General features: G+C 55.0%; 1 long non-coding RNA gene across 2 annotated transcripts; it reads left to right on the top strand.

Annotated features, from left to right (window-relative positions):
• The first annotated feature begins 1,393 nt into the window (after positions 1 to 1,393).
• On the top strand, positions 1,394 to 6,235 carry LOC131279974 (uncharacterized). 2 transcript variants are annotated; one of them, XR_011649862.1, is made up of 3 exons: positions 1,394 to 1,542; positions 3,788 to 3,857; positions 4,363 to 6,235. It is a non-coding gene; the product is annotated as an uncharacterized lncRNA (long non-coding RNA). The 2 variants fall into 2 exon arrangements; XR_011649861.1 differs by lacking the exon at positions 1,394 to 1,542 and adding an exon at positions 3,001 to 3,261.
• Positions 6,236 to 9,500: the final 3,265 nt, after the last annotated feature.

The raw sequence follows: 9,500 nt of genomic DNA, 5'->3' as shown, positions 1-9,500 counted from the left end.
CGCGCGGGGCGGACGCGGCGAGAAGTGAGCAGTTGTTTTCCCTGGCTGGAGCGCGGCGGCGGCGAGGGGGCTGGGACGCTGGCCCCGGGCCAGGGAGACAGTTTTTTTTTTTTTTTTTTTTTTCGGTTTGGAGCGTCGTCGCCGCCGCCTGGAGGAGCGAGGGTGTGCGGGGAGGGGGGGGCTGGGGGGGGAGCGTCCCCACCCCAGATGCCCTCCCCCGCCGGCACCCGCGGCCGCCGCGCTGGGCCCTTTCCAGCGGGCCCTCACCTGCGGCCGACCGGTCGTCGGGCCGGATTCCTCCGGGCGGGGCGGGGAGGCCTGCACCCACCTCCAGCCCCGCCCCATCGAAGCGGGAAACCGAGTCTGGGGGAGGGAGACGACGGGGCCTTGCCCGGGGTCACTCGACCGAGGCGGGGTGGGGCTGGGAACCCAGGCCTCCCCATGCTTGCCCTGCGCCCCTGGAGCACGTGGGAGTCTTTGCAGCCGCAAAGCCACTTTTCTTTGGCACGCCCCTCTGAGAAGAGGACTCCCGGAGGGGGACACCCGGTGACCAGGGGCTCAGTGGGCTCCTGCAAAGAAGCCGGCGGGGACAAAAGCGGAGCAGAGGGAACAAAGCTGGACGGCAGGCTCCCTGCCAGCTCCCCTCCAAATGGCTTCCCGGTGCCCACCCTGCCCTCCCCCTGCGCGCCTGCCGGGCTGGCGGGGCTGGCTCTGGGCCTCAGACACTCAGGAATGGCCAAGGTCTGAGCTCAGGGCCTGGCCCCCTTCCCAGGCTGACAGCCGGGAGGAGGGGGGCGCTGCTTGAGGGCCGGAGGGGGCTGGGGAGGGGCACAGCAGGGCCCCAGGGCAAGGGCAGGCAGGGGCCCGGGGTGGGGCCTGGGGTTGGGTCCAGGCTGGAGAGGAGCCAGGCCTGCCGCCTGGGCCTGGAAGGGAAGCCTTCGAGGGCCTCAGTGTCCCCGCTGACTCAGAGCCCAGCAGGGGGTGGGGATGACCAGGGTGAGTCCAGGGCAGGACACTGCCAAGTCAGGGTGGCACCCGGTCCTCTCCAGGAGGGCCCCAGGCCAGGGAGGGGCGGGGGCTCAGGGGCTCGCCTGCAGGCTCACGGGTCAGTGGAGCTGTTTGGGTAGCCTTGGGGTGCTGGAGGAGGTGCATGGCCTCCTGCCCAAGTTGGTCAGTGCGCCCAGGAACCCCTCAGTATGGCTTGGCATTGCAGGGAGGAGGGGACCAATTCCCACGTCCCCAGGGGCCCCCTGCTGTGGAAGGGGGAGAAGGGCCCTGGTCACATACTGGGAAGGGAACAAGAGTGAACACTCAGCACCTGCCAAGCGCGGCCCTAGCACTTGATCTTCATTTACCCCTCATGCTCATCTGAACCTGACCTTCCCCTGCCTAGAGCACGCTGTGGCTCTCCCGGGAGCACCACGCTGCCAAACAGACCCGCGAGGAAGCGCGACCTGTGTAAGCCTCGGAGTCCTCGTCTGTGGAATGGGACCTGTTCACTCCATCAACCGAGAACCTCCCACATGCCAAGTCTGCTCACAAGTAGGACCAGTCCCCGCCCTCCTGGAGCTTCTGACCGGGGGGAGATGCATGTGGGGCAGATCATGATGGTGGCAGAGGTTGGTGCTACGACAGAGAAGAGCGGTGGTGGGACTCGGGGGTCTGGCAGTGAAAGCTGGAAGCTGGAGGCTGAGCTGGAGTTAGCAGCAGGCAGCTCAGAACTGATGAAGCCTGTGGGAAGCCCGGGAAAATGAGGAAACCATGTACAGAGGGGTGGCAGGCTTAATGGAGGGGAAAGAGATTCGATTCCAGAAACGGAGGGGAGGGCAGTGGAGCAACAAGTGGGGAGGGGAAGAGAGGGCAGCGCCGCCAGAGAGGAATCTGGGGTTTGTTTTCATTGCGATGGGACTGTAGCGGGGCAAGAGGGGGCGCCATCGCCCTCATTCCAGAAGGGGTGCTGTGGCCGGGCCTGGGCGACCGTGGCATGTAGGCTTGGGTGAAGTGGAGGGTATGGGAGGGGCAGGTTCCTGGCTTGAGCCCCAGATGGGCGAGGTAGACGCCGAGGAGAAGCAGATGTGGGAGGGAGACTCTAAGCTCTGCTTGGACCCGCGGAGCCCGAGATGCTTGTGAGTCACCCCGAGTGGAGACGTCTGGACCCCAGGATCTGGCGCTCAGACTGGACATCTGGACTGGAGACCTGGGCTCGGGGTCCCCAGCATACCGGGGGCTTCTGCTCAGCTCGGGAGAGGAGAGGTCCAGGGTGAGCCTGAGGGGTGGCACTGGAGCCAGCGGGAGGCAGGGAGAGCCAGAGCGGAGTGTGGCTGCCGAGGGTAGGACGGGGCGAGTGACAGCCTTCCTTGGGGGCTGCCAGGGCACCCCCAGCCCAGCGCTTGCCCTACTCCCGGGGGGCTTGAAACAACAGTTTATTGTCTCCGAGCTCTGGGGCTGGAAGTCTGAGCTCAGCGTCCCGACAGGGCCTCTCTCTGCCGGCTCTAGGGGGGGAAGCCTTCTTGCTGCTTCTGGCTTTTGGGGGCCCCGGCCATCCTTGGGTCCCTTGGCCTGTAGCTGCCCACTCCAGCCTCTGCCTCCGCATCCCTGTGGGTCTATGCCTCTGGGTCCAAGTTTCCCCTCTTCTTATAAAGACACTGGTCACTGGGTTTCGGGCCCACCCTAATCCAGGATGACCAGTGCTATTAACACCGCTACAATTGCGTTATAAAACCCAAGCTCCTTAGGCTACGCAGGGTCCCAGCAGGAAGCAGAAGGCGCCGTCAGGTGGAGGAACTGACACGAGGGTGAATGAAGGGGCTGTTTATAAAGGGTTAAAGGAAACCACCAAGGCCTGGTGAAGGTAGCAGTAGAAGGAAGCCCTTAGCACAAGGTCATGGACGGCCAAGGGGAGGCAGAGGAGAACAGCCAGGGCCCCAGGGGAGGCCTGCAGCCCCTGCAGGGGGGGAGCCGGGGGCTAAATATTACCCCCACGTCTCCTCCTGCCCACAGGTCTCTTGCTGGGCCTCCCATGGGCTGAACCCCAAAAGCAGCCCATGGGCCGAGGAGCTTGTGGGTGCAGCCCACGGAGGCAAGCTTTCAGGCAGGGATGAGGGTGCAGGGCGGGTCTGCAGGGCGAGCCGCGACTGTCCAGCAAATGCTCCATGTCCTTGGTGCTGCCCGCCTCCTCTGGCCTCAGCTCCTGTGTTACTGCAATCCGCCATCTCATGTTCTAGAACCTGCTGGCACGCTTTCAGGCCTCTACGTTTTTCTGTAAGTCCAGGGAGACCTCACAGTCATCCCAGGAGAACAAACTGCTCCCCCCACAACGGGCCCTCCACCGCCCACTCTGCCTGCTCCATCCATCTTCCACCTGGGGCCAGAGTCACCTGGGGAAACCTAATGCTTAAAAATCCTCTGGCGGCTCCTCTGCTCACCCAGGTCGACGAGGTCCCCTAGAAGTGCTGCGCTCATTCCCCTGCCCCGGAAGTTCTGCTCCCAACTCTCAGGGCCGCTTCATGCCCAGGGGCAAATGCTCCTGCCTCCAACAGCCACCCCCCCGGCGCTGGGTCACAGCAGCCTGCCTGTTTCCTTCCTAGCCTCCATCACAGCCTGCCCCCTTCTCTATGGATTTGTTTACTTGCTGACTGACCATCTCAACACCCTCCCAGGAAACCATGACCTTGTGCCCATCCTAGAACAGGGCCTGGCATACAGAGGGTGCTGGCATTTGTTGGTGGGCTGCATGGAGAGAGCGCAAGAGTGCCCACCATTTACCATGCATGTTGTATTATTTCAGCCTCCCAGTGACCCTGCCAAAGGGGAAACCGAGGCGCTGAAAGACGAAGCAATTAGATGGAGATCGTCTGGTGAGTTGGACGTGGGGAGTGAACACAAGCCTGCTGGTCCAAAACTCACTTAAGGCTTCTTGGGGGACGGGGGTCTCCAAATGTCTCTGTGGTCAAGTAGGATTTTTCTGGAATGGGACAAAGAGGAGCCACAGGACCCAGGCCCAGGAAATGGTCTGACTCCTTAAGTCTTAGGGACAAGGCTCTGGAAAGCTCTCTGATCCAGTCCCCTCTACACAGGACTCCAACTCAGATGCCTCGTAGGGAGAATTGGCTGGATGGGGCAGCACCGGCCTGCATTCAGCAGGCAGTAAAGCTCAATGGCTGATTTTTGGGGCACCAGGCCTGTGAACTGGGAAAATTCTTCAACCTCTCTGTGCCTCGGTTTTCTCCTTTTTAAATAGAATATTAATGAACCAATATATATAGTTTAATTAATTTATTTACTCTATTTATTTTTATTTATTCTCCCCGCCCCCCAAAGGTTCTCTATTCTGTCTGTTCATTGTTTGTTTGCCTTCACCAGGAGGCACTGGGAACTGAACCCGGGACCTGCCAAATGAAAGACAAGTGCCCAGCGGCCTGAGCCACATCTGCTCCCCGCAAGCTGCAGCATCTGCTGGCTTGTGACATCTGCTTGTTTAGGCATCTGCTCGTTGCGGTGGGTGCAGCATCTAGCTCATTGTGGTGGGCTGCAGCCTCTTGCACGTCTTCTTTAGGAGGCACCAGGACCTCCCATGTGATAGGCCGGTGCCCATCTGGTTGAGCCACGTCTGCTTCTCAATGAACCAATAGTTCTGAGGCCCTAAGGTGCCTATCACACTGCGAGTGCTCAGTGTATGTTAGTTCTTTTAATTGTCACCTGCATCTGGGAGCCACAGCGGGCTGGGAGATGGGGAGAAGGAGAGCTGCCATTTCATGAGGGCTGACAAGGTGCCAGGTCTGTGTCACCTCTTGGGGCTGGGACGCTTCTGGGCTTGAGGAAAGCCCTGCCTAGAAACACATCCTCAGGTGGGGTCAAGGAGGGGCTAAAGATGAGGGAAGGAAGTTACCGAGGCCTGGAGGGGATAATCCTGACCTGCAGCATCTCTCCCTAAAGACACATGACTGAAAAGTGAGGCTGTAACTGCGGCCCTCTGATGTGTCACATACTGAGCGGACATGGGGGTGCAGGAGTGGGGACAGGTACAACAGGGAAAGGCTCTGTCTTCACACTCGATAGATCAGAGAGGATCTTCTGCCTCACTCTTTGGTCCCCCTTCGGTCATAGGCGAGGGGCACTGGTGAGAACTTGCACTCTGGGATGGAGGCCCAGGCAGGCCGTGTCCTAGCAGTGTGCCTGGGGACAAATCTCTTAACCTCTCCAAACTTCATTGTCCTCATTTGCAAAGTGAGCATCATGATAACATCTAAGTCACAGGGAGTGAACGAGATAATTCGGAAAAGCCAGGTGCCTGGTCCAAAGAAAACACACGCGACAAGTCGAGTCTTATTATTTTGCCTACGATTATCATCCAGCCTTTTCCTGTTTCACAGAAATGTCAGGTCAATTCATGTTGCAGTGAAAAAACAAGAAAAAGAAACGCTGACGCCTTTTTAGCTCCCGCTAGTGTGAGAGCACAAGGGCGTAAGGGACGTTCCCCAGGGGCAAAGGCCGTTGGTTGCCATGGGAACCCGTCCCTCCAAGTGAGCCTGTCAAGGGGGGGCTGTAACTGAGCAGTGTGTGATATGCCGCCCTGGTGTGCACCGTCACCCAGAAGTGGGCCCAACTCTTGCTGGGTCATCAGCAGCACAGCAGAGGGAGGGGCAGATGGGCTGGCCCAGATGAGGGTGTGAAAAATTCTGGAGGCTGAAAAAGCCCCAACTTCTGCTTCCCAGTCAACAGGTCTGCGTAGCACAACTGCTCAAATAGGCTTTACCACCAGCATTTCTGAGAACTTTCTCTGTGCTCCCCCTTGTCATGAACTGTGAGAGGTCTGAGATTTTACCATACTTGCTCCTAACAAGTTAGGCTGCCACAGTTTCATGGCTGCTGGCAGGAGACGCAAGTTTTCTGGGTCAGAGACAAAGGACTTTATTACTCACGGCACAGCAAGCAGCATGAGCAGCAGCATATTTGCATCAGTACCTCTTTTTTTTTTTAATATTTAAGAGATTTATTAAAGCATCTTATTACAAAGATGGAAACATACAAATCGGAAATGTGCATTCATCATCTTCCATAGTCAAGTAAAAATGTTATGCATTTTTTCCTGTTTTCGTTGCTGGAAACTTCAGATCTTATACCCAACTCAATCCTGAATTTAATTAATTCATTCTTCCTGAAAGTATCCAGGGTAGCTAAAAACCAAAATGCAAACTATTATATAATGAAAGTGCAAAGTTAAAAAAAGAAAATATGTGGAGATACCCCTTTCCCACCCAACCCCCCAGTAAAGGCAAACAATGGCACTTTGCTCTTGATTAACCTAGATTGTCTTCAAAACTATTCAACTTTAATATGCTTAGCAAAAAAAATTACTTTTAATACATATCCCAAAAGCTCCTTAGTGTTTTAAAAATCAATGCTTAAACAAATGAAAATGTATTTTATATCAAACAAGTTTGAAGAGCCCTGTGTTGCAGCATTCTGTAAAATAAACAAGACCGAAAGTCGGTATAGGGCTTATTGACAAAGGCAGAATTTCTTCAGGCAGGTACGTAAGGAGGCGGTGGTTCTTTTTTAGGCATTTTCACGCGTCAGTGCCTCTTGTTCCCATGTCCAACCAGGGTGACGCAGATGGACTCAGGGGGTACGGCAAACTCAGTGGGTGCCTAGGGCACCCAAATCTTTCATTATGGGAAGTAAGCATGCCTGTCCTTTGCTCTGGAAGAGGCCAGTATCTCCATCTTCCATGGCTGTACAAATGCCTTGAAAAGACGGTCCAGAAAAAGGAAGTTGGTGCAAAATGGGCAGAATGTGGAGAAAAACAAGAGATCCATGGAGAATTGTCTCTCAACAATATCTATCCATCGTTTCTACCCTGTCTTGGCTTTGGGCAAATTTTACCATGAATATACCACTCCGTTGGCACAACTGGTTACTCTAACCAACAGAGGTTGGGCCCAAATCTGTTCAACTTGTCACATAAAGCATTTAATTAAGGCTACTCTCACTAGATATCCCCACAGCAGGTTGAGTCTAACCCCAACTTGACCCCAACTGTGGGACCTGGGGGTCCCAGCTGAAGAAATCCCATAAAGCATCAGGTAGACCTTAGAAGACCAGGTAGCTTTCTCCTTAAGTCTCTGTATTAACCTTTTCACTTGGCCCAAACCTTAACAGAGCGGGCTATGTTAATAATTGGCCTGCAAGGAAGAAATCCAGGAAAGTTCTCTCTCATAACAACCCTGGTCAGTGAATTGAGGCCGACATGACAGACTGAGGTGTGTCACTGATCACTTTAGCAGAAGTCTGGGACGAATTTCAGGTCACTGTTTTCAGGAGAGAGGCTAGTTACACGTGACTTGCACAGAAGTGGCACTGTTTCAGAGCACACATAGTGCCCCACGAAAGAGACGTGGTGCCCCCAAAGTGGGACCCACATCCTTTGTGGGCACAGGTTGACAGTACCTTCCAATGTGGCCTTCCTGCTGGCTAGTAGGCCTTAGGATTCCAGTTTGATTTGAATAATTGAGTTTCGTTCCCACTTTTGGAGGGACTGCCTGAGGGCTGACAATCCAATCCTACCCATTTGCCCATGCCACCAGCCAGATGGCATTCATCCACCCCATGGAATGACGAGGGACGGGGTGGGCAAGACATCTGGTGGGAGGCTCAGGAGCTGAAGATACTCCCTATATGTGTATTTATCGGAACATATTGTTTGAGAAGGCAATGCTGCTGTTTCCAATCGCTGTACATGACTAAGTGAACTGTCAAGCAAATCACGGTTAGAACTGTCCCCTGGAGGGCGACAGACCCTGCAGTCAGCTAAGTTTAAGGCACCAGCAGTGGTCTGAGTGAGTGAGACCCAGGTGTACTCATAGTGAGGAAGGCCCAGAGGTGGAGTTTTGTTTTGTTTTTTTAAGGTTTATTTAATTTATTTTTCCCCACCCCCTCATGGTTTGCATTTGCTGTGTCTGTTTGTTGTGTGCTGGTTTTCTTTTCAGGAGGCACTGGGAACTGAACCTGGGACCTCTGATGTGGGAGGGGGGCACCTAATCACTTGAGGCACCTCTGCTCCCAGCTTTGTTGTGTCTCTCAGTATGTCTTCCTTGTGTCTCTTGTTGCATCATCTTCCTGCATCATCTCACTGTGCCGGCCCATCACTGTCAGCTCGCTGTCTTGCTCAGTCTTCTTTCCGAGGCACTGGGAATCGTACCTGGGACCTACCACATGGTAGGCGGGGTCTCAGTCGCTTGAGCCACATACGCTGCCCCAGCGGTGGCTTTGAAAACAAATGGTGGTTACTCTCTCTCCTTTCCCTGGGTCTCCCAGCTGCTGAGGTCATTCTCACTCCCCTACCACAAAATCGGTATGTCCCATTCTGGCAGCTATAATGTCATGATTTCCAGTCATACTAACACCCAGACTTTTCACCAGAAGGATCAGGTGCCAAACGGACAAGGGCATTTTAAAAAAACTTACAGGGAAATGGATGTGGCTCAAGCAGTTGGGCTCCCGTCCACCATATAGGAGGCCCAGGGCTCGATGACCAGGGCATCCTGGTGGAGGCAAGCTGGCCTGTGTGGTGAGCTCGCCCACGCATAGTGCCACCTATGCAGGAGTGCCGTCCTGCACAGGAGTGCTGGCCGACTTGGAGAGCTGGTGCGGCAAGATAATGCAACAAGAGACACAGAGGAGAGACAATAAGAGAGAGCAGAATAGGGAGCTGAGGTGGTGCAAAGAGAATGATTGCCTCTCTCCCACTCTGGAAGGTCCTGAGATCGGTTCCTGGAGTTGCCTAATGAGAATAGAATAAGACGCAGAAGAACACACAGTAAATGGACACTGAGAGCAGACAACGGAGGTGGAGGGGTGGGAATAAACTAAATCTTTTAAAAAAAAGGAATAATAAAAAAAACAACTTAGAGGCCCATTATGTCCCCCACTTTATATTTGGGCCACTGTTGGGGGACTCAGAGAGGGGTGTATTTAACCAGGTGGCCCAGTTATCTTCATGACCTAGGACAGTGTCAGTCCAAAAAGAGAATCCAGGTGGCTGGGCCACAGTTAAGCTGAATCCCTGAGGATGGGCACCTCCGGAGGGCTCACCACCAGGCTGGCCTGGGGTTGCCATTAAGGGACAGAAAGACTCATGCCCAAGAATGGTCAGAATCAGTCTCTATACGGAAGCAGATTTGGCTCAAATGATAGAGCGTCCGCCTACCACATGGGAGGTCCAGGGTTCAAACCCAGGGCCTCCTGACCCGTGTGGTGAGCTGGCCCACGCACAGTGCTGATGTGTGCCATGCCACACAGGAGTGTCCCCTGCATGGGGAAGCCCCACTGTGCCCCGTAAGGAGAGTTGCTCAGCACGAAAAAAGTGCAGCCTGCACAGGAGTGGCGCTGCGCACACGGAGAGCTGACGCAGCAAGATGATGCAACAAAAAGAGACAGATTCCCAGTGCCACTGACAAGAATCCAAGCGGACACAGAAAAACACACAGTGAATGGACACA

The sequence above is a fragment of the Dasypus novemcinctus genome, chromosome 10 (genome assembly GCF_030445035.2).
Source record: "Dasypus novemcinctus isolate mDasNov1 chromosome 10, mDasNov1.1.hap2, whole genome shotgun sequence".
NCBI lineage: Eukaryota > Metazoa > Chordata > Mammalia > Cingulata > Dasypodidae > Dasypus > Dasypus novemcinctus.
The sequence above is the reverse complement of the archived record's forward strand: the minus strand, read 5'-3'. Positions and strand labels throughout refer to the sequence as shown.